Source organism: Larus michahellis, chromosome 6, assembly GCF_964199755.1.
Source record: "Larus michahellis chromosome 6, bLarMic1.1, whole genome shotgun sequence".
NCBI classification, from domain to species: Eukaryota; Metazoa; Chordata; class Aves; order Charadriiformes; family Laridae; genus Larus; species Larus michahellis.
The window spans coordinates 50,008,511-50,030,408 of record NC_133901.1 but is presented as its reverse complement, the minus strand read 5'-3'; the positions used below and the strand labels follow the sequence as shown (position 1 = coordinate 50,030,408).

The window sequence follows — 21,898 nt, the reverse complement described above, 5'->3', positions numbered from 1 at the left end:
TCATTTCTATACTGGTACAGTCCTGACACAGCAAGGTTTAGCAGAAAGCTCACAAAAATACTTCCCCTCTCCCAACAAGTATATGTTCATGGAATACTTCTAGTTGGAAAAAAATGTCTGAACTTAAATTCTAAAGCCATAAAATTTACTAACCATTACTTCCAGAAGCGAAATCCACACACCTACCAAACAATGCCAGGTACTCACTTCTCCCAAAATCTATTCAGCGGTCATCAGTCACAACACCTCCAGTAAAAAGGACAAGCTCAAGCCTTTCAGCATAAGCTGAAAATTCTTCTGATCCCCTCTAAAATCATAGTTATCTTGCATGAAAAGTAATAAATCACAACAAAGAAATATTTTCTGTGTAATTTTAGAGTGCTATTGTTTTGATTTTTCTGCTTTGTAGCTCCATTTCATGCACTTCAGCAGTATCCCCAACATCACGTTTCAACCCTAGGCCTATCGAGATCCACGATTCCACTTATTTGTTACTAAAAGGTACCTTATTCAGAAAGCTGTTCTGACACTGCACTAGTAATACCGTGCATAGGCAACCAGTGCATACGGGGACTGTTAGAATCCCACTAAACACAGACTCTCCTGCTAACTTCAGCATTGCAGCCAGGAAACCAGGCAAGCCAGACTGCAGCAAAGAAATTCCACTTCGAGTGACACGGCACTAAGATGAAGCCTAAAAGAAGTATATACAATAAAACCAGCTTCTGCTAGAGCATGCACTGTAATCATTCATTCCTTACCTTTCCCTTTGCATTGCAGAGGTTACATCACCCCTTGAAACACAGTGATAAGCAGGAGCAAGTCTCATACAGGAATCTTTCTTTCCCTGGGTGCTTTGGGGAAGCGGGAGCGTTCACTCAAGTGAGCATTCATGCCTCAGCCAGCTTGAGGACAAGGCTCTGCACCGAAGTCCTTAAGACCTTCTCACGGCTGCTGATTTCATCCACGGAACTGAAAGAGCATCTCAGCAGGACACTGCCAGCCTCCTTTTCAGCTCCCTCTCGCTGACTGCCAGTCTCTGGCAAGTGAAATGTCAAGAACCAGGCAGGGGCGGTGTTTGGAGAAGGAGGGATAAGAGATTCTCACCATCCATCAACCTCAAAACCTATTCAGCGGACAACTTGAATGGAACTGGCATTTCATTCTCCATGGTAACAAGAGATGGAAGGAGGTTGGAAAAAGAGAGGAGAGAGAGAGAGAGAGAACAGACCCGGGAATATCTGATGTTGAAGAAGCAGGGAAAGTTGTAAACTTTGCAACTTCTCTTTGCTGTGCAAGTTGCATGTAGAAAAGGGAAAAGCCCTTTCCTTGCCTGCACAGTCCCCAAGACAAGCTGTCCCACAGCCACGATGGGGTGCCCTTTCTGTGAGCAGCGTATTGATGCGAGGGGAGGAAATCCCTTATTCTGCACCAGTCCTCCCCAAGGGAAAGACAAATGCCTCTCGAACACTGGGAATTAGGGAAAGCTGCAGATTATTGCCCCACAGAAAACAGAACTGCCTGAAAGGGAAAAGAAAGACACTGTCGTTCCCTGTACAGCACTTCATGTCTACAGATCGAAGCCACTGATGCCGACTCGGTCTGTGTGCCAGCACTGACCACAAACTGGAGCGGAGAATTAGCATTAGCCCCTTCTCCTGCTTTGCACCTCGGGTGGAAGTAAATGTTTGTTACTTCTATTATGCTGAAACATACAGACAGGAGAGAATCACACAGAGAAACGCAGTATTTCTTTTTTTCCAAGGCACACCAAAATGAAGCACGGAAGCAGCCAGACTTAAAATTCGGGCAGCACCTTTGCTGAGCTCACAGGAGCTCTGGGTAAGTCAGTTCTTATTAACATTTCAGGCCTGGCCATCTTCTGAACTTTTTTTCTGCTATTTTACATTCATAACTTGAGCTGTCACAGCCAGAATGTGCACAACAGGGAAATTACATTTGGATTCATGCACGTTTGTGTTCCAAGCTGGCCCCATGCAGCTCCTGAAAGAGTCTCTGGCTAAAGCACTTATGCAAGATAACCAAACAAAAGACTGAAAAGCTCTGCAAATCCTGGCTGCTGCCGCTGCCATCTTATTTCTTTCTCAATTCTTTACACAGATTCTTTCCTGAAGGACACATTTAAATCTCCCTCCCCCACCCAAACCCACCACCTCTCAATTCTGAGTTTGTTCTCACTTTTGTATTGCATACAGGACATGCTGTTGCACGGTACTTTTTTTTATAGCCTTATATATACAGTGAGCTTTTAGTTAAAGGCGCAGAGCTGTTTTGAGTTCTCACAGTAGTCCTCATGTATCAGCAAATATATTTAAAAATCACAGTTTTTTTAACAACTATCTCTTTTTCTTCATTGTTACCATTGAATTTTGGACATTTGGCTTTCAGTTTCTTACCTAAGTCTTTATTTACCATTCATGACATTGCAACCCATAAGGCATGTTAATACCCGCCCCTGTCCACTGAACTTCAGCCTTTATCCACCACCAACCATTTCAAAGCTGTGTAGATACATTCTTGCTTTTGAAAAATACTTTCCTCCTCTGACAAAAATGTGTTTGATTTTCTCCCGTGTCTTCCAAGACCATAAATCTTCAAGAAACGAAAAGGGAAACTCAAAGGGAACAATACTGCAGTTACAGTCACTTCACTTCTGTGGCCACTTCCTATTGCTTTTCAACTCATCTTTCCAAGACAGCCTTTTCCTTAGTTAAAGGGGGGCATATTTACCTTTTGAAAGGTACTTAAGGTACATTTGGGTTAGAAGTACTTTCCTTATTTCCTGAAGAATTCAGTGAGAAAAAGATAAATGAGACTATTCCATTCTCTCCCTCCCAGCCAAAACCAACTAGGAGTGACACACATCAGCTGTAAGATGTCAGTCTCCTACAAGTCTAAATAAGCAACTAAATGCTGTTAAATGCGTCTGCACAATCAGATGAATTCGGTTCTTTTCACTTACTTGTGAAGATATTTCAGAATTCCAAGGAGATATTTCCATCCCTTTTAAAATTTATTCTACCCACATCTATTAAGATGAAGATATTTAACAGAAAAAGCTTTTTATGTTCCTTTCATAGAACAATCTTAGAGTACTTTGTTATTTTGCTTTGTTATGGGAGCATAAAAAGGAAAGAAGGTATTTTTGCCACTTGTCACAAAGCAGGATCATCTTCTCTGCACTTGCTGTTCACTGAGTTTCACCTTGATCCTCTTGAAGGTTTGAAAGCACTGCTGTTTATCTGTAGCTCAGGGAAGGGATTTTCTTTCTCTCTGAAGTTAGATTCTAACGTACTTCAAAGACTTGCCGTCTACTAACATCATCCACTTGTCTTCCTGTGATCCAGAAACTATACCCATAGAAATGGAGAGCTTTCCCAAATCTGTTCTAGCAGCATGCTTTGGGCAAGGGGGAAGACACTGACAATGTTACCAATATTCAGAAATGTGCCAAAAAGCACTGCAAGAGCAGAGAGCTGTACCAACCGTACTGTCCTACTGTGTGTTTTCCTACAGCCACCAGAAAGTCAACGTGGATGTGTCTCACCAAAGAGATACGCATTTTGGAAACAAATCTACTATGAATTGGCTAAAGCTAGCATCTCAAAAGGCACCCTACTGAGAGGTACTGAAGTGAGAAGCATGCCCACACAGAAACAAGGTCCTATCCAGCTTCCCAAAACAGAAGAATAAACAGTACAGCACAGCCAACATTCAAAGGCCTGCCCACCATGTGTGCCTGCCATGCAATAATAAAAGCTGGAATACAGCAATAGCTTCAGGCTGGCTGAAAAAGAAACTGACTTTGGTTCCGATCGAGCTTGGTGGTCTCCACGCAGCTCTCATGTTACAAAAGCTGCCATCTCAGCTGGCAGCACTTCTACAGAGAAGTGAACCAGTGGTGAACCCGAACCAGTGGTGAACCTCACCAGTGGGACGGCACTGGCAGTGGCACGTCACAGCATCCTATATTGCACCTGCTCGGGGAACAAACAGAACTTCTGCTACCACAGCTGTGAACCCAGAACTAAATTCACTTTTTTCAAGTAGATGCCTGCTCTGAAAACCTTGTCATGCCTACCAAGAAAATTAACACATGAAGTACGCTTTAACCGTGCTATGATTTAACAGTAGAACGCTTTACTACAGCTATTCCCTGATGTACCACATTAAAATAGGGAAATGAGCAATCCTGTTCTATGTTACGAGAAGAAAATAAATACATTAAAACTCAGCAAATACGCCATGTTTTGAGTTAGGTATCCATCCACCGACCAACACAGTTGAGACTGAGCCAGAATTTAGAGTGTCCAAGAGAAGATGTCTTGAAAGGTGTTTTAATACAAGAGAGAAAGATATCCCAGCCCTAGACTGACTCGCTTGACACATGAAAATGGCGGAGACCAAGTACTCTCCTGTTCTGGCTCACAAACTTGAGGGAAGCTCAGTCAATCAGATACTCCATATCCACAGAGACTGATACGATGCCTTAAATTAACACAACAGCAAAAAACCCTAGCTAAAAGCCAGAACAGCGGAGAGACTGGCAGGGCAGCCACACCTGACACTTACACGAGTCACTGTTCAACAAGATGCTTTTCTGGTCCTCAGCGCCCTCTTATTTCACATAAACCAGAACCCTTCAGCCCCAGAATAATGACACCAGAGAAGGAAAGAGGGCATTTATCAAGTTGACAGGGCAAAAGACTCAAGTCCAGCAATCTCCACCCAGGCCAACAGCTACTCCACTGAATACCATGGGCAAAAACAGGCAACGTCTCAGGCTTCTACACCTCTGAAGCTTCAATTCAGATTTATTTTTTTAAAAAAGGAATTTTTACATCTGGGATTAAACAGCACATTAATTTATCATCACCATCTGAGGAATAAACGCTCGTTTTGATTTCAGGGCAGAAATCACTCACCATCACAGAAATAATTTATGCAGCTGTTAGGTTAACAGCTCTGCAGATCCTGTCAATGTCAGAAGTTCATCTGCTGCAGGAAATGAACATTTATTTTTTGGTTTATGTTCCCAATTTCATCCCAGCTAAACAAAAGACAATTTCTAATAAACATGGCAAAAGAACCACAAATTTACTCCTATGAGCATCATGGAATAAAACTCGTATTTTACCTGGCTGAAAGGCCTAAGTGAGAAAGAACAAGCAAAAAAGGTAGATATTCAATCATAAAGATTCAGAGGACAAAACAGTAAAAATGCTACACATGAATCTTTCAAAGCACACATTAAAATGGTTTCTGGGAATAAAACAGACTAAAAACATGATTAGAAAGCACACAAAAATCTTCCAAGAAGTCCAGACCTCAAGAAATTCTGAGGACACCATTCTGGAAACCCAAAGCATCTTGATTTAAATTGACAACCATGGCTGAAACATCTCTGAGCTCTTCTCAATATAAGTCATTTCAAGGTGGCAATGAATATGGCCAGAGAGTACACAGACTGAGTTGACCTGATGACACAACACCTGTGTCATCAGTAAAAGAACATACCGTACCACTGAATTAACAGTCATTTCCCACTGCAAACATACCACCTCAAAAGGGGAGGGATAGGGATGGACTACATGCATATGATTTTAGCAAAACATATTCCTCTAATAGGCAAAATGATACTAACTCCATAGCTTCCTAACTTCAAGTATGCCACAAAATTAATCAAAGAGAAGAGTGTAATAAAAATTTCTTCAATAGAATCGGCGTTACTTATTCAGAGCTTCCCCATAAGGGTAAAGATCTTCTGAATCCCATGGGATTAAAATCTTAACATACTTTAGGTTAAATCCTTCTTTTCTTTTTTTTTTTTAATTAGTCAGAGTGTTTTAAAAGCTTTTCATAAAACAGGAACTTGTGTTCAACATCATCCGTTAAACAATCTTTCCACTAGAAGAATAAATGCAAAATCCCGTGCCTCATGAGAGTTTCATGTTTCATAAGAGACAGAGAGCAAGTGACTAGAAGAGTCCTAACAATTTGTTTGGCTAATGCCATCTAAAACAACACACACAAAGTCACCTCAATCTGTTATTTTAAAACTTGCAATAGCACTAAACGTTAATGATACATGGAGAGGTGAAAGCTATCCACCAGTGAAAGAAGAGCTTTTAGAAGAGCATTTTGTATCTGCAGTAAAGGTTTTCAGTGTTTGACATAAACATTTTCATGCAAATAAATACACGTTCCTCTAAACTGAAAGAGTTTACAAGGGCACAATTAGCTGTTTTCATTGAGTATAAATCAGACAGCTGTCTCTAACTGCAACCACTAGCAAAAGATGTATAAGAAATGCATTCTTCTTTGCAGATGTTTTTCCATGATTTAAGAGAAAGTTCTGCTTCAAGAAATGAATGTAATGTTATCCAAATCTACATGGTCTATGGCTTTAATGGGTAAATTTACACGTGAATAGTTGCTTTCTTTTTTTTTTCGTTCCCAATTTCCTCTTGGATTTTACCTATTTCATATAAGACTAAAACAGCTACAAAGATTCAGCAAGCCAAATTAAGCGCACCATGATGCCTCTGCAAATAAAACTATCTTTTAACAAGCAGCAGGGGGGGGTCAATGCAAATGAATCAGCACTAACTGCTGTCATTAACAGTACAAAAAAGAAAAATACCACCCCTTCATTCTAAGGGGGATCAGAAAAGTCAGAAAATTGTAAGAAAACAGTTTTACAGATGAAGAAATTAGATACAAGTTTCATATGACAGAGGCATGTCTAAATGTCTATTTCTGTCTACATTTCACAATGCAACTGAAATACAAGGGCTGTTCAACATATGCTTGGGACACAGGACACTACTTCAAGCATAGCACTAAGCTATGCCTTAAAGGTTCACCAGTGTAAATAACGCAAAATCAATGGGTTTAGGGATTTTTTTTTGTGGGGTAGGGGAGGAGTGGAGAGAACACATCCTAACCAGTCGTCTTGTTTTCCCACTATGTCAGCATCTCAATAGCTTAACTATCTATAAATGAACTGTCTCTTAAGAAGGAAGTGATTCCATTTAATTCTGTACCATTCTGTAAATAAGAGGACAGTATTTAGAACAGATGGTACAATATACCTCAGCCTTTCTGCTACAACTAACTGCTCCCACGACTTCTAAACCGCTTTCCAGTTTTACACACAATGATTCTAGCTGGTACAAAACAGAGAAACTTCCCCTTCAGTGGGGTGAAGGGAAAACCAGAATCCAAACACTTTTCAACATGCCAGCTGACAAAAACGTTGCAGATAAATATAAAAAAGAACCATAAATTACACATTTTCATGCACCCCCACTCCCAAGATACCAAATTAATGGAAGAACCAGCTGAGGTACCAATGCAGACGTGACCAAAGAGGCCTCAGGCCCTGACAAATAAGTAACTTCTGCAACTTTCAAGGCAACACGAGTTCCCAGCTGCCGGTTTCCCTTCCCCAGTGTAGTAAGATGTAACACGAATTTAGTTTACAGTATGATGCCATATTTTGGCTGGAAGGCATAAGAGATATGAATTTAACAATGTATTAAATTGGAGTGTAGCACCTGTGTCTTACTACCCGCCTGCTTGATTTCCCCAGGGACGAAGATGTGCCACCTGGAGACGGGCAGCGTGGGCTGACTTACCCTTCCTAGGCACAACCACCTGGGCATGAGGTCCCAAACCGGACCACAGATCTTAGGCACTGGGACAGCGGTGAGGAAGGAAAGCACACTCTGAATGCTACCAAATGCTTCAGAGGAAAGGATTCGTCCCTGAAGGAAAATATTTAACATAATTCACAAGCATCTCTTGCATTATCTCCTCCTACTTGCCTGTGCTGACATAAGAAAGGCAGGCATATGTTATAATTCTGGCAACTGCTTCAAGTGACTGCACTATGGACAGGAGCATCAACACCTACTACAAAAAGACATGTTAGGGAGGCTTGTCTGTCCTACAAAATGTTATAAAACAACCCTCTCTGCTGTAGTACGGACTCTATTCAAACACTTGTATCCTCTCAAGGTATCTTACTGACAAACACGGCTAATGTGATGTGTAATGAAAGGGGATAAAGCCTTGCTTCCTAGAAAATAAAATCAGGCAGCTGATTTTACCAGAGGAAACAAAGGAGGTTGAAGCTCTCACTAATGGCTTTGTAAGTGTCTGATTTCTAATGCTAAAAGCTTCCTGCACTTAGGTTATGAATTTAGAAGGGAGAAATTATGACACGCATGTATGTTACGCATTGTCTCACAGGCACGGTAACTTCTACCTCTTCTGTGAAGATAATTTGTATGTTGTAGTCTTCTCCATTTCAAAATTTCATCATCTTTTGAAGCAGCAAGAGACATTCTGAAAACGTCTCATATTTTCTAGGCTGCCCTTGTGTTCACTGCTTCCCCATACAAACGAATGCCAAAATACCAAACCAATCCTTCTGTCCTGCTGCCTTTTCTCTCTGACCTCCAAGTAAATACTCCTAAATATTCTGTGACTGCTTGGAAAAATCTACTGTATTCCCACCTCCTCAAGCCATTCCTCTGTAAAACAGTTAATCTTGAAAATACAATGCTGTCACCTTCCTTTCGCAGGTTTCTGCCATTGCTGTCACTATGGAAACAATCAGAACATCAAATATGTCAGTAAGCATGATTTATAAAATACGAAAGCGCCAAAGGTAAAGACTCTACATAAAAAACAATCAAGACAAAATTAGCTTGTTAGCATGGAAACATTGGCTTTAAAGGATTTTCAAGTTCATATGAATTCCTAGGGCAATGCTGCAGTGAGCTATGGCCAAGGGGAGAGCCACCAGCGCAGCATCATGCACGAAGTCACACAGCCAAAGGCTGCAGCTCTCCGCCAGGACAAAGTGTTCTAATGATCCCTTTTCCATCCATTTCAAACACAAGAATCAGATAGTAAAGAAAAGTCAGTATATCCCCAAAACATTTCACCAACATAGGAAATATTGTAAGACATACACACATTTCACAGAATCACAGAATCTTCAGAGTTGGAAGGGACCTCTAGAGATCATCTAGTCCAACTCCCCTGCTAAAGCAGGATTGCCTAGAGCACATTACTCAGGACTGCATCCAGGCGAGTCTTGAAAATCTCCAGAGAAGGGGACTCCACAACCTCCCTGGGCAGCCCGTGTTTGTTTCTTTGAGATTTAGAAATAAATTAAGGAAGGCCCTTGCAGCTTGCACTGCCTGTATCTCAATAGCGCATTCAGTCATCTTCCCCTCTGCTCATCATCTTCATTCACATCTGCATCAGAAGCAAAGTCAGCGCCAATTATTCTTAGCTTCCCAACCAAACAAAGATTTTTAAGCAATTCTTAGAGAAACACCAGCTGTAGAGCTTGATTGGACAGCTATTCTGCTGTGTTGTGGCTTCAGCAATGCAAAAGCAGAGTGCTTATTATCGCTGTAAGATGAGGTTCATCCAAGCCCTGTATGTGCAGAAGAAGCAGTTTTCCCCTGCTCCCAGAGCTCGCCACATACTTCACTTTGACATGTTGACTCAATTATAGCACACGGAAGCCTCCAGGGAACAAACACAGCTTTTTGAGACAACTCCCTCTCCACCCCACACACATTCTCTCTGTGCTTTTTTAGAAGCTCATTTCAAGGAACGTTTTGCCTTTCATCATCCCATTATTCTCTGTTTCTCTCCCCTCACTACATTATGATGATGTGCCTACCCACTTCATGTTGCTGCTTTTCCTCACCTGAACTGGCTTAGAAAGTAAGCCACTATTCCACCTCAAATTCAGCTACTGAAGTTACAATACAGACAGCAAAAGGAAGAGGGACCTCCTTCTTATGCCACGACAAAACATTTCAGCTTAAAAAAACAGAGCAAGAAAACAGCTCAAACACGAATGAGAGCCACAGAGCACTAGGAGAAGAGAGGAACAGACCCGCAGCTGTGAAGCACTTTTTAAAAGCATCATGAACCCAAAAGAATAAACGTACACTTTTCTTAATAAGTACATGGCAAACAGTAAGCTCCAGGTGCCATTTCAGGTAGGGAGACAGTTTGCCACCTAGTCAGTGCTGGAGAGGTGACCCTGAAGACTGCTCACTGCCTTTGGGACTTGGCTGAAGGACTTCTGCACATCCACTGCCTTCAATGCTACGTGCACATAGAGCAAATTCCCTTACATTCAGATTCTCCCAAGTGCCTCAATAGAAGAAACAGTCTATAGTAGTCTTGACTTAAAAGCAATTTTTTGACTGGGTATCTTAATGACAGTTGGAAATTTACCATATTATTCTCTTTTTGCCACAGGACCAGCCACTTCAGCAGTAGTTGAGGTACTCTAAGATGGAGATACTCCCTTCCTCACTTGAAACATAAGCTTTTGATTCCCGGTTTCCAAAATATGAGATCACATGCTTTGTCTGAGATTCCCTCTATTAGATTGCAAGAGTCAGCTGGGATGAATCCAGACAGGAGCTGCAAGGAGAGAACAACTGAAAGATTCGGAATCCTGCACTATAAACAGGGTAAGGAAGAACAAAAGAAGTTATAAATTACAGAACTGAGAGGAAAGGTAGAACAGAGGACAAGGTAAGCTTCTGGGGGAGCTCCCCTTCCACAAAAAGCATCTTCCAGAAACAAAGAGTGAATTTCAATCCATTGTTCCCCAGGTAGTTAATGATGACATTAAGTTCACAATATCAGGAATCTGTATGATAGTAAGATGACAACTAGAGCTGGAGTTTATCTTGCTCAAACATTGGACAATTTGAAATAAGCCATTTCACCCCTTTTGAAAAGTTTCAAGAAATCCTAAATTAAAATATTAATGGAAATAATCAGTCTTTAGAAATTGACTCACATATTGTATCGTGTGAGTTTATATTCTCTTCTGTCTCTTTTCTTCCTGTTTTCCATCAGTCATGCATGCCTGGTCCCACTGATTCCCATTTACACCTCAGAATTAATAACAAGCATAGCCATGAGTTCCATGGACAAAGTTGGGCACAATAAAAAGCACCTCCTGTTAGCAGTTTAGGTTTGCTTCTGCTCAACTCTTTGTTCTTGCGTAGATAAAGAAATATTAAAAAAAAAAGGAGGTTTTTAATTACCTGTGCTAAGTATTCACTACTTCCAAAAATATATTACTTTGCATTTGTCATGTCTTCAAAAAATCTACCTGGAGTCTGAAACACATACACATTTAATCTTCTCAGGCTGTTCTTGCTTAGTACATCCACAAAATAAAATTGTGTCCATTACCGCGTCCCTCTCACATGATTAGTGAACTACGTATCATCTTCTGACTCTGGGTTCTTGGAGTTTAAAGTGATTAATGACAGTGGAAAAGCCACAACGCTGGGTAGCAAACACTTGCTATTTTCTTTGCCTTTCATATATTTTCAAATAGCACTCTGAACTAGAAGACACTTTTCATACACATACCCAGGGTTCACAGGTACAAACCACAGACAGAAAGGAGGGAACAAGACAGTGGATGCAGTATAATTGAGCCACAAACGTGGGCTAGTCGGTACTGACTACCTGCAGCAGGCTGAACTTGCTCCAGATATTCTGATACTCTGAAACAGAGCACCAAGAAGGCAAATAAGCTTCAGAAGATTTATTTATTTTGGAAAATGACAGTGACTCTCAGTCACGTAACAGTCGTCTTCAAAGAAAAGAAATGAAATCCAAAGCATCCTACTGATTCTGCGCTGTTTGGGAGCCAGCACTTAACACAGCCTGTGTCCAAACACAGCTGGCTTTCCAGAGCCCAGCAGGCTTTCCAGAGGAATCACACACTACTAGAACAACAACAGTCAAAATCAACATGTAAACCCAGGTCCCCATTCTACATGGTATACCCCAGCTATTTCAAATATCCTTTCACATTAACATAGGGGGCAAAGGCAATCCGTTTGGTAAAAATTAACAAGTCGCAAAAATGTATAAAATCTATAAAAAGGATAAAATGTAACTCATTACTCGGTAAATACATTAATTCTATGAATTAATTACATTGATGACATCTGTGCCCCTTTTCTTTGGCATAAACAAAGTAGTTACCTTGCTGAGAGAACAGAACCTCTAAATCCAAATGAAGTTTGCCGTCCATGTAGACAAAGAATAAGATGATAATCATGTGACACACATTTATCACGTTTTTAATGCAGTTCTGGAAACTGGAGATGTTCAGCAATAAGAACAGTGTAAAAATTTAGACAGAACAAAATGAAACACGTGAAAGTATGACTGCTGGCAAAGAGCTATCCCCAGCAAGGACTGAGGAAGGATGGCACTTCTCAGCCATTTTTCAGACCCAACACACATTCAAAACTTCTACTTCGTGGAATCTCTGCTGCTCTTCCTAGTTCATGGGAAATTTCATCTCTGCCAGACAATTCAAGGGAAACTGAACTGCAAATTCCATTAACTTGAACTCTTAGACTGCAACTCGGCTACTGTGAGTCACTGACAGCTGGGAACAATCCTGCCAGCTTGGGAGAGACACCAAATTCGATGCACTATCCACCCCCCGTATACTCTAGTCCACAAAAGCCAGCACATCCGAAAGGAATCACAAGGATGCTACTGCTTACTGGAGATGGAGATATCAGTCTGCTAGAAAAAAAAATCCCTTGGCAGAAAGGGCCTGCTTCAGGCAGCTGCTGATAATACAGTCCCATGTGCCCAGAGCTCTGCAGCAGAAGAGCGCTTCGTGTCCATATCTGTTGTTCCTACCACAGAGGTCTGAAACTTTGCCCTGCAGCTTAATTTCCGGTTTGAGTGAGGATCTGAAAAGGGGGCTTAGAAGGTTTTCCTGCAGTAAACTTATGTACTTACAATGACCTCCAAACTATCAGTTCTCTGGGTATGGAAAATGAAGAGTAGCATGTAGTATGTTAATGTAAAGACTCCCAAGATCCCTCTATAGATTCCACATATCTCAAAGGTGTTCAAGCCTTCCTTCATCAGGAATCGGAGCACAAAGAAATGGATACCCCAGAACATCAGGGATGAGCAATCAGCTTCTTTCAATAACTAAAATTACATTGCTAAATCCAACAATATTCCACACAAAGAAATATTTTGTATCTCTGGTCTCATCAGGCTGTCTGATTAACAAATCTGACTTGTGCATTATATGCTGCTTTTGTTAGTTGCCTGAAGTTACTGCATGTCTACAGCTCAGCCAATTACACAGATACAACAGAAGGCATACAATAACTCATTTGAAAGGGTGAGAGAAATGACATGAGGAAAGAAGCAATTTGATTCACATACCTAAATTTCCATCTTTTATAAAAGTATCACATTTGGAAATAAAGTTAAGGGAGTTTGTTTGTTTGAGGTATTTGGTTTGGGGTTGGTTTTTTGTTTTGTTTTGTTTTGTTTTCCTTTTTAAGGAATCCATGCCTTCTAGAGGACAACCACAAAACCGCAAGTATCCTCAGTAACTACCCTAACACTTTTCAACATATAAGCTCTGCTTGCTTTTAGGGCCTTGTCTAGAACAGCAAGTTTTAGAGAAAAAAACCCAAAATGCTATTTCCAACTCAGTTGTACCACTGAGTCTCACATGATTTAGCTGCTAACGGTAAAAAGACGAAAGATGCATAGCCTCAAGAGTACCACGGTAATTGCTGAACTAAACCTTATTGGAAATGATTATTCTCTACAATCCCTCAGGTACACAGAATTATTCTTTATGATTATTTAATGAAATTACAGCCTCATAACTGTAACTTCTTCCAGGCCAGATCCTCACATCTACCTGCCACCTCTTGCTATTAAGCTCACTCTTTGCTTGCTTGCAAATCCTTCTGCATATATTGTATTCCTCGTGATTCCTCCTCACCGCTTCCTGACAGAAGAAACACGCCAAACACAACTGGAAACTCTAATTCATTTCATGCTGTTGTGCCAAGTATCAGTCAGGGACACACCTCTGACACACAGAACCAGTTTTTGAGCAGTGTGCAGTAGACTACTTACGTTAGTGTTCTTCTGTTAAGAGACTGTTAAGTGTCCTTAGTCAGAAAGGTTTTTCTCATGGATGTCATAGAGCAAGAGAATCACAGAGCAAGATCTTGCTCTACCAGGTAGATTTATATATATACAAAACCAGGAAAAGAATCTTGCCTTGCCTTTCACGATTTCAAAGATACACCCTGAAATTTAGCAGACATCTTTGAAATGACCAAAGCCCAGAAATAACCCAGAAACCAATCAAACAAAACCCAAAACAAATAAATAGGAAATAAAAAAGTGTAACACCTTTTGGACAGTAAACTCCATGAAATATTGCTATAAGGTTGGAAACGCAATTGCGATACAGTAGTGGCAGATTAACGTGGACTTCTGACATCAATAGCCACATCTTCTGAGACAAGATGAAGAGGCTCCAGATCAGACCAACAGCAAAGAGTATCATGAAAACACTCATTTTTAAAATAAGTGGATTCAAAAAAACTATCCAAATTGCAATTACAGAACGGGAGTTCTTCCAACCTCTTTCCTTTTAACAAATACCCATGTCTCTCCTCTAAGAAGTGTTAAACAGCCTCTTACAAGACAAGGCAACACTTAAGTAATGATTTTTAGGTAATTAATAAATATTATTATTAATATGATGCAGTGATATCCGTATTAAAAACTTTACCACAGGAAAACTTAAGCAAACAATAATAGCAACTGAGAAAATTTAAATCTATGTATCTCAGTATGTTCAAGTTTTATCAAGTATAAAAGTCCAGCTTTCTAATGGAATATACAATATTTGCTTTTAATCTTGAACATTCCCAGATATGTTTCTTCATAAAGTCAAGACATTTACTTTACATTATTTCTAGTGTATAAAAAGCCTTTTTAAGCTACTAGTTAGAAGCTTCTAGAATGTTTTACCCATGACACTCTTTGGTTCCTAAAATATTAAGCTAATGACTCTAATGCAGAGTGGTTTTACAGGTAGAGGGAGATAACACCAGTATTTTTAAAGACAGAACACATTTAAGGAAAATTGCCTGCAGAATACCAATACACACCTAACATCTGACAGCATTAAGCTTTACAGATGCTCCTGAAGAACAGTCTTCAAACCTTATGACATCCCCGTTTCTGACAGTTAATGCAGTCTCACTGGAAACAGACCAATACAGACTTTACAGCATCACGTATTTACTCTCATCTACCCTTCTTTAAAGTACTAAAACTCTCCTATAAACAAAGTTTTGTTTGCGTGCAGATAAAACACAAACATTATTTCTCAACCATAAAGCACTCAGATGTTTTTAAAAGTTCCCTTCTGTGCTAAATCTTTCTTGTTTTACTCCATTCCCTGCCAACTGGAAACACTTGTAAAACGACACCCCCCCTCCCTGCCCCTCTGCAGGCCTGGCACACTCACCGTTGCACTGACGGAAGGGAAAGATCTGGAGAAATTCCTGCTCAAGTACTCACTGCAGGGCAAAACGATTAAATTTATCCCCCATCTCATAAGTAGCCTTCTCGATTTGATAAAAGCCTTTTTTCTTTCAGTTAATACCCAGGTACCTCAGCTACTTTCAGCAGACAGCTGATGTGACAGACGTTAGATTTGATGAAGAATTCACACAACTAAGCAGGAAATGGGCAGTCAAGCACTCCTCTCAGCCACCCCTTCCCATAGGGGTCATTGGGTAAGAATCGTATTTTTATTACTGTTTATTTTCAGGGTCTTGGAGATTTCTCTAGCTCTAAATTTGGATCTGTTCAAGAGATGAAACCTGCCTGCCTTTCAGCTTCTCTGGTCTGCAGTGCTGCAGAACGCCACACAATTTACAGTAAACCAGAATTTAATAGTGCTTTGACGACTGGCGCTCATGATTTTATGAGCTGGTAGATTAGATTTTCTTCATTGCAAACCTTGATAGAGTTTAGGTGGCGGGTTTGGTGAGCCTAAATTTATCAGTTCCTCTGAACGTAAATCTACATCAAAGAGGATGGAAAGTTAAGTACTCACCTTCTCAGCGGCACCTTTGTTCAGAAGCCAGCACACAGAGCAACAGCCAACAACGCCTGGCTCACACGCACACCCTCCAGCTGGGACGGGGGGTGGGGGGGGTGGGAGAGTAAAATGGGCCTGGATTATAGATACACAGGGAAGTAACATCAAAGAGTACTTTAGTTTATACACGTATGAAAATCACTGCACACGGGTTGAGCAAACAACCACTTTGTTCTAAACACCAATTATTCAACAAGACAGTGCACATACTATTGTGTCTCCTTAAAAACAAGCGAAAGCAAAGACAATATTTCTTAATCACTGAAACTGATCCCCAATTATATAAAAGGAAAAGCAGGAAGAGGAAGAATATGCTAAGAAACTCCTGGCTTGCTTTAAGAACTCACAGCCCACCAGTCAGAGTTGCAACTTCCATGACCATAAGCATCACGGCACCAAGAACTCGGCTTTAAATTTCACACAAGGACCTTTCTTCATAATGAAAAAGTTAAAACAGACCCTCAGATGAAGTCCTCCATACTGGAGCTCAGACAGCAGCTTAAAGCCTTGTGCCAATTGTGTGCAGAGACCATGTATAGCAATACAGTGTAGCACCATAAATTTTCGTTTTCTTAGTGCTCTTTGAAAACTAAGGTTTAGGCTTTTTTGCTTTACAAAGGAAAACCCCAATATGGGTAGACTTTCCAAATTCTTTAAATTATCTCCTCAAATTAATCCTAGGGCTACTTTCCAACCAACAGGAGTCAGCCAGCAAATGCCAAGCATAGCCATGTCCTCCCTCCCACAAGCCAGTGACTCGGCCAGCGGCTCCGTGCAACTCCTCCTCGCCTTCCCTCGACACTCCAGAGCCCAGCACGCACCTGACATCCATCCAGACAAGAAGCCACCGAGAGTGGCGGTGAACCTGAACAGCTCTTGCTATTAACCCTACTGCACAAGCCAAACAGAGCAGTTTAGGGCTGCTCTCCATCCTCTCAGATGCAGTCAAACTGACTTTCTGTCTGCAATTTAAGATGCACTTTGGTTGATTAAGGAAAAAAATCTCTGCTTGCCTTCCTCTACGCTAAAAAGGTTTTGCTCCTGTTCTTACCATCCCATCAATTCCAGTTGGCCACGTGCAACACAAATAGTAGCTTACAGTCTGGGAGCTCCCTCACCATCATTCACCTAGATGTAAACAGGAACAAAACAGTGCAACTAGTACTCTGTATCTGGGATTAGTTTGCTCCCATTTATTTGCAGCTACAGCATTCAGGCAGAATGTAGCAAGACAATGTTCTTGGAAGTCATTCCCAAAGCTTATTCACCTCTCTTCTCCCCTTATATCTTTTTACATTGTTTGCCCAACTGTTCCTTTTTTAAATATTTTTCCAAAGAAACCATCTAAGATTGGTATGCAATAATGTAGATTTGAATCGGCAGGAAGCATTAGGGAGGCAAAATTAAAGAGTTAAGAGAGGCTGCCAACTTGCCTTTTTACCTCAAAAGCAAACATAAATTAAATGGGTAAAAGAGACTTACTAAATTATTCAATCTATTTTCATCAGAAAGCTGACTCTTTGATGTTAGATTATTTCCTGAATCTTTCTACCAGTCTTATATATTATATATTTGTTCTTATATATTTGTTCTTCCAACCTTTCCTTTGGGCAGACTATTCCATACTTTAATATATTTCATAATCTCATTCCCTTGTTTCCAGTTATGCCCCTTCTCACCTTAGTAAATTAATTCATTTCTATCTTTCAAGTATGTGCCTCTCAAATATTTGTAGACTCTTATCACATCTCTCAGCTACACTTCTAGTTATCACATAGCCAAGGTAGGCATGTTTGCCTGTCGGTCCCTTGGTCTGTACTCATTCGTCATGTGTCCCTCAACTCTCTTCAGTTGGTTTACATCTGTCTAGAAACAAGATGTTTGGGCCTGAACCCTTGGCAAGTTAACCCTCACAGTTGTTCAAGAAAGAACTTCTCTTTAACTTGTATAACCCAAAACCATATTAATTTGATTTTTGCTGCCATGACACGTCTGCAAACTGATTTATCTGCTGCACAGCTACCCACCCCAAAGGCTTCGGGTGCTTGGAAAAACAGCAGTGTTTTTCCAGTTTCACTCTTCCCCTGGCCCACACACACACACACTTCAAGTTAAACTTTTTTTGCCTGTATTCTCTCCAGCGCCTCCCCACAAATGGGAAAGCCCTAATTTTGATGTTCTTTTATTACTTCTAGTATCTCTAGTTCTTCTGCATTAGTGTCTTCACCTACATCTGATTCACCTTCAGCATCTTAAAAGTTCAAAAAAAAAATGGCCTGTAATAAAAGTGTTAAGAACATACATTTCTCTGTAAGACACCACGAGACAAGGTCTCCACGTGGCTAAACATATTTTTGTTCAGCACTACTATGTTTACATTCCTGTGTCTTTCTGTCCCGAATTTCCTACTCTCAGCCTAAATTACATAATGCAAAAGGAAAAGACTAAGACAGAAAATCTGACATATCTTAAGCCAGGTAAGATACACAGCTAACTCAACAGCACTGTCAGAAAGCGGCAAGTATCTCCCTCTCTTCCCTTCCCTTTCCCACACATTAACCAGCCGCACATTGCCTTTGATGTGCCGCCACTGCCCTGCGCTGGCATACGCTGTGACGAGCCAGGTATTTTTCAACTTTAGATTTAGTGCACTGTACACCTGCACAAATACTTGCAAAGGCACTATGCACCACATTATGCAGGGACAGGAGAAGAGTGGGACTGTGTGGGAACTTACACCACTGAAAAATGTCCAAGGGATACTGGTTCCTGTATTCCCATTTGTAAGAACCATCTGAGCATAGGAAAGTAAACCTGAAATCCTGGAAACTGGAAAGTCCACAAAAACCCAAAGACTTCTCAAGAGCAGAGGGAAGGAGAATCCTTTTGAGCATGTGAACACTGAAGATTTCTGCATAGTTGAGGGGACAGGATGAATTGAACACAAGGTAGATCTGTTAAGGAGCTGAATTCTTTCAAGGATTAGAAAAAACCCGATGGAGTAAAGGAATACAAGAACACATTGTTTATTGGAACTTTCTCAAAAGATTTGGTCAAGTCCTTCACAAAGGGCTACTTAAGTCACTGTGCAGGCAAAAAGAACAAAGTACTGTCACAAGCGGGAAACTGGCAAAAAGAAACAAAACAAGAATCGCTGATCAGTTTTGAGCATGGAAGAAGGCTATTTGTGGAGCTCTCAAAGATTAGCATCTATTTTCTTTCAGGTTGTTATTAAATAGTTGCAAAAGAAAGCAAAAACTGAAATAAAAGTTCAACTGAACACAACTTTCAGTAAGGTTGGTTGAAAACACAGAATAATGTGCATTAGTTTAGGAAATTCTAACAGAAGAATTAGTTACTATTCTAACTGTTGGGCAGTTTAGGGCCCCAGCAACAAAAAAAAAAGAGAAAGAAATAACAACTAGAAAGAGGAAGGAAGGTCTTTAATTATGAGCTATAAATTACTTGTAGTTACTCTGTAAGACTTTATGTTGTGTGTCAGTGAAAAGAGTCATTTGATCATCATGGTAAAAAAGTAAACAAGACATTTAGAAAACATAATATTGACATTATATATATTAACATTCTTTAACATACTCTTTCTTAACACATATCTTCACCTTTAGTGTGTTTAAGTCTACCCTGACCACTGAAAATTACCAGGGCAAAGAATATGCTTAAAACCGAAGGGAAACTATAAAAAACAATTTCAGTGTCCTTGAAATTACAGACAACAGGCTTGGAAGGAAATTCTTTCAGGTGGGATCAGGGATATCTAAAGCATTCCTGACACATTTACCTGTTATCTCTACCAACATCTTCCAGGACAGAGCATCCAGAAGGTCCCTAGACGATCCAGTACACCGCTTAACCACTTGCGCTGTTGGAAAGTTTTTCCTGAAGTCTACTCTAATCCTCCAATTTAAGCTCTTTACTTCTGGTCTTACCTGTGTGAACAAGGAGAAAAAAATTGTTCTTTTTCTCTTTGCAGCACACTTTAAAATTGTTAAGTAACTTGAACTTCTCCAGCCTGAACAATCCTGATTGTTTCACTCTTTCCTTGTAGGTCACATTTTCATTGCTATTGCTTTCTCCTGAGCTACTTCATCTTGGTCCTCATCTCTCCTCAAGTATGGTGTGTAAAAGCAGCCACAGCAGTCCATCGTTCCAGTACACAGTAGAGAGAAAGACTATGTGTCTCTTTCGTATACGTTATTTGCATTCTTGACTCATGTACAGGGTATGATCCACTAGAACACCTGCTTCTTACCACAAGCCTACTACTTAGCTAGCCTTCACCGCTCAATATTTGTGCAGCTGATAAATCTTGCCTGAACAAGATGCTTACCTTAAGCAACAACAAAACACACGGTAAAATTAAAAGTCAAGTTATTTAAAGTGGAAGGGAAGAATTAAGGGAGAAGAAGCTGTGCATACCCATGTAATCCATTATCAGAGCAATATTTTAGTAAACGCTAGCAATAAATATGAAAATAGAAACATCTTTAATGTCTACAAACACCAAAGAGATAGGGATTTTTACGGTTTGAGGTGTTTTTTTAGCCTCCTTGCCTTTCAGTGAGATGTGTGCGCTTAAATCTCTTAAGTGTTTCTGAAACTCTCGCTCATAATTACATAATTGTCCATTATGGAGATTTTATCACTTCCTCCAAAACAACTGACCATCAGGTACTACTAGAAACAGAACACCATGTTACACACATCATCTCTCTGACTGGATATGGCATTCTCATCTTCTTTTTTTTTTTATTTCTCCTGAGTGCATTTTATGACGCAAAACAAGCCAAAAAGGAGACTGGGTTTTATAATAAAATGAATTATGATATCAAGGAAATAAAGTCATGAAATGATGGATAGAAATTTATCTTTCATGTATTTGTGCATGGATGTATGAGTTCTGGAAGCTATCATACAGTATTTACGGCAAGACCTAAAAACGTCACCTACAGTTAAAGACAGGAAGCAGTATTTTGTGACCAAATTGTTGAGAAAGCATCATATCATTTGTTTCAACTATGTTCTCATTGCTATTTACACTACAGAACACACCGAAAGGCTTCAGCCGTGGTTAAGGTTGCTGTATATCATGCATCTACCCAAACGCATACACAAGCACACAACCCTATCTGTATATATAAACAGATTTCTGTATGCCTAACAAAAGACAGTCCCTGTCCCACATATTTTTCAAAAGAAACAGAGATAGCACACGAGCATTAGAACTGAAGTATTATCCTAATTTGACAAAAACATAAGCGAGGCAGCACTGAAGTAAACTACCAAAGTTCACATGAAAAGCAGAGCAAGGGACCTAGTTCAATTTTTTTAATCCCAATTACAGCATACTAACCACAAAACAATCCTCCTGCATTCCTTTCCCTAATCACCAAATAATGCAGATGTAAGATGCCAGCATCTAACACTCATTCACAGTAATACTGGTGGCTAAACAACACGTAACAATTCTCCAAGAGAAAGCAAGAAATACTTTCATTCTTTACTGTCTGAATTTAGGAAGCCAGTATCACTGTTTTCATTCCTCCTTCTCTGCCAGTTCATACCAAAGGCCTACCCAGACGGCGTTTAAGAGAACAATTTATTTCGCAACTGAAGGAAACTAAGAACTCAGTCACTGCAATCCAACTCCAGCAGTTGGTTGTTAAGTCATGAGAGCTAAAAAAATGCTTTAGTTACTTCACCCTTAAAACAAAACTATCAGGGAGTGCTACTAGAACCGCTGGGAAGAGAAAAATCACACAATCACACCTTAAGCTAAAGTACAGCGCGTCTGTACATGAACAGACTTTAAGAAATAGA

At 40.2% G+C, this 21,898-nt stretch overlaps 1 protein-coding gene across 5 annotated transcripts in view; it reads right to left on the bottom strand.

Annotated features, from left to right (window-relative positions):
• Window positions 1-21,898, bottom strand: part of NDST2 (N-deacetylase and N-sulfotransferase 2) — a 138,672-nt gene that overhangs the window by 93,689 nt on the left and 23,085 nt on the right. Inside the window, exon 2 of one of the 5 annotated variants that reach the window (XM_074592983.1) lies at window positions 19,860-20,007. The exons of 3 other annotated variants lie outside the window; for them this stretch is intronic. The gene's annotated coding sequence lies outside the window, so the exon portion shown is untranslated. Of the gene's footprint in view, window positions 1-761; window positions 1,039-19,859; window positions 20,008-21,898 lie in introns of those variants that run through there. One more of the 5 variants, XM_074592984.1, reaches the window with a different exon arrangement.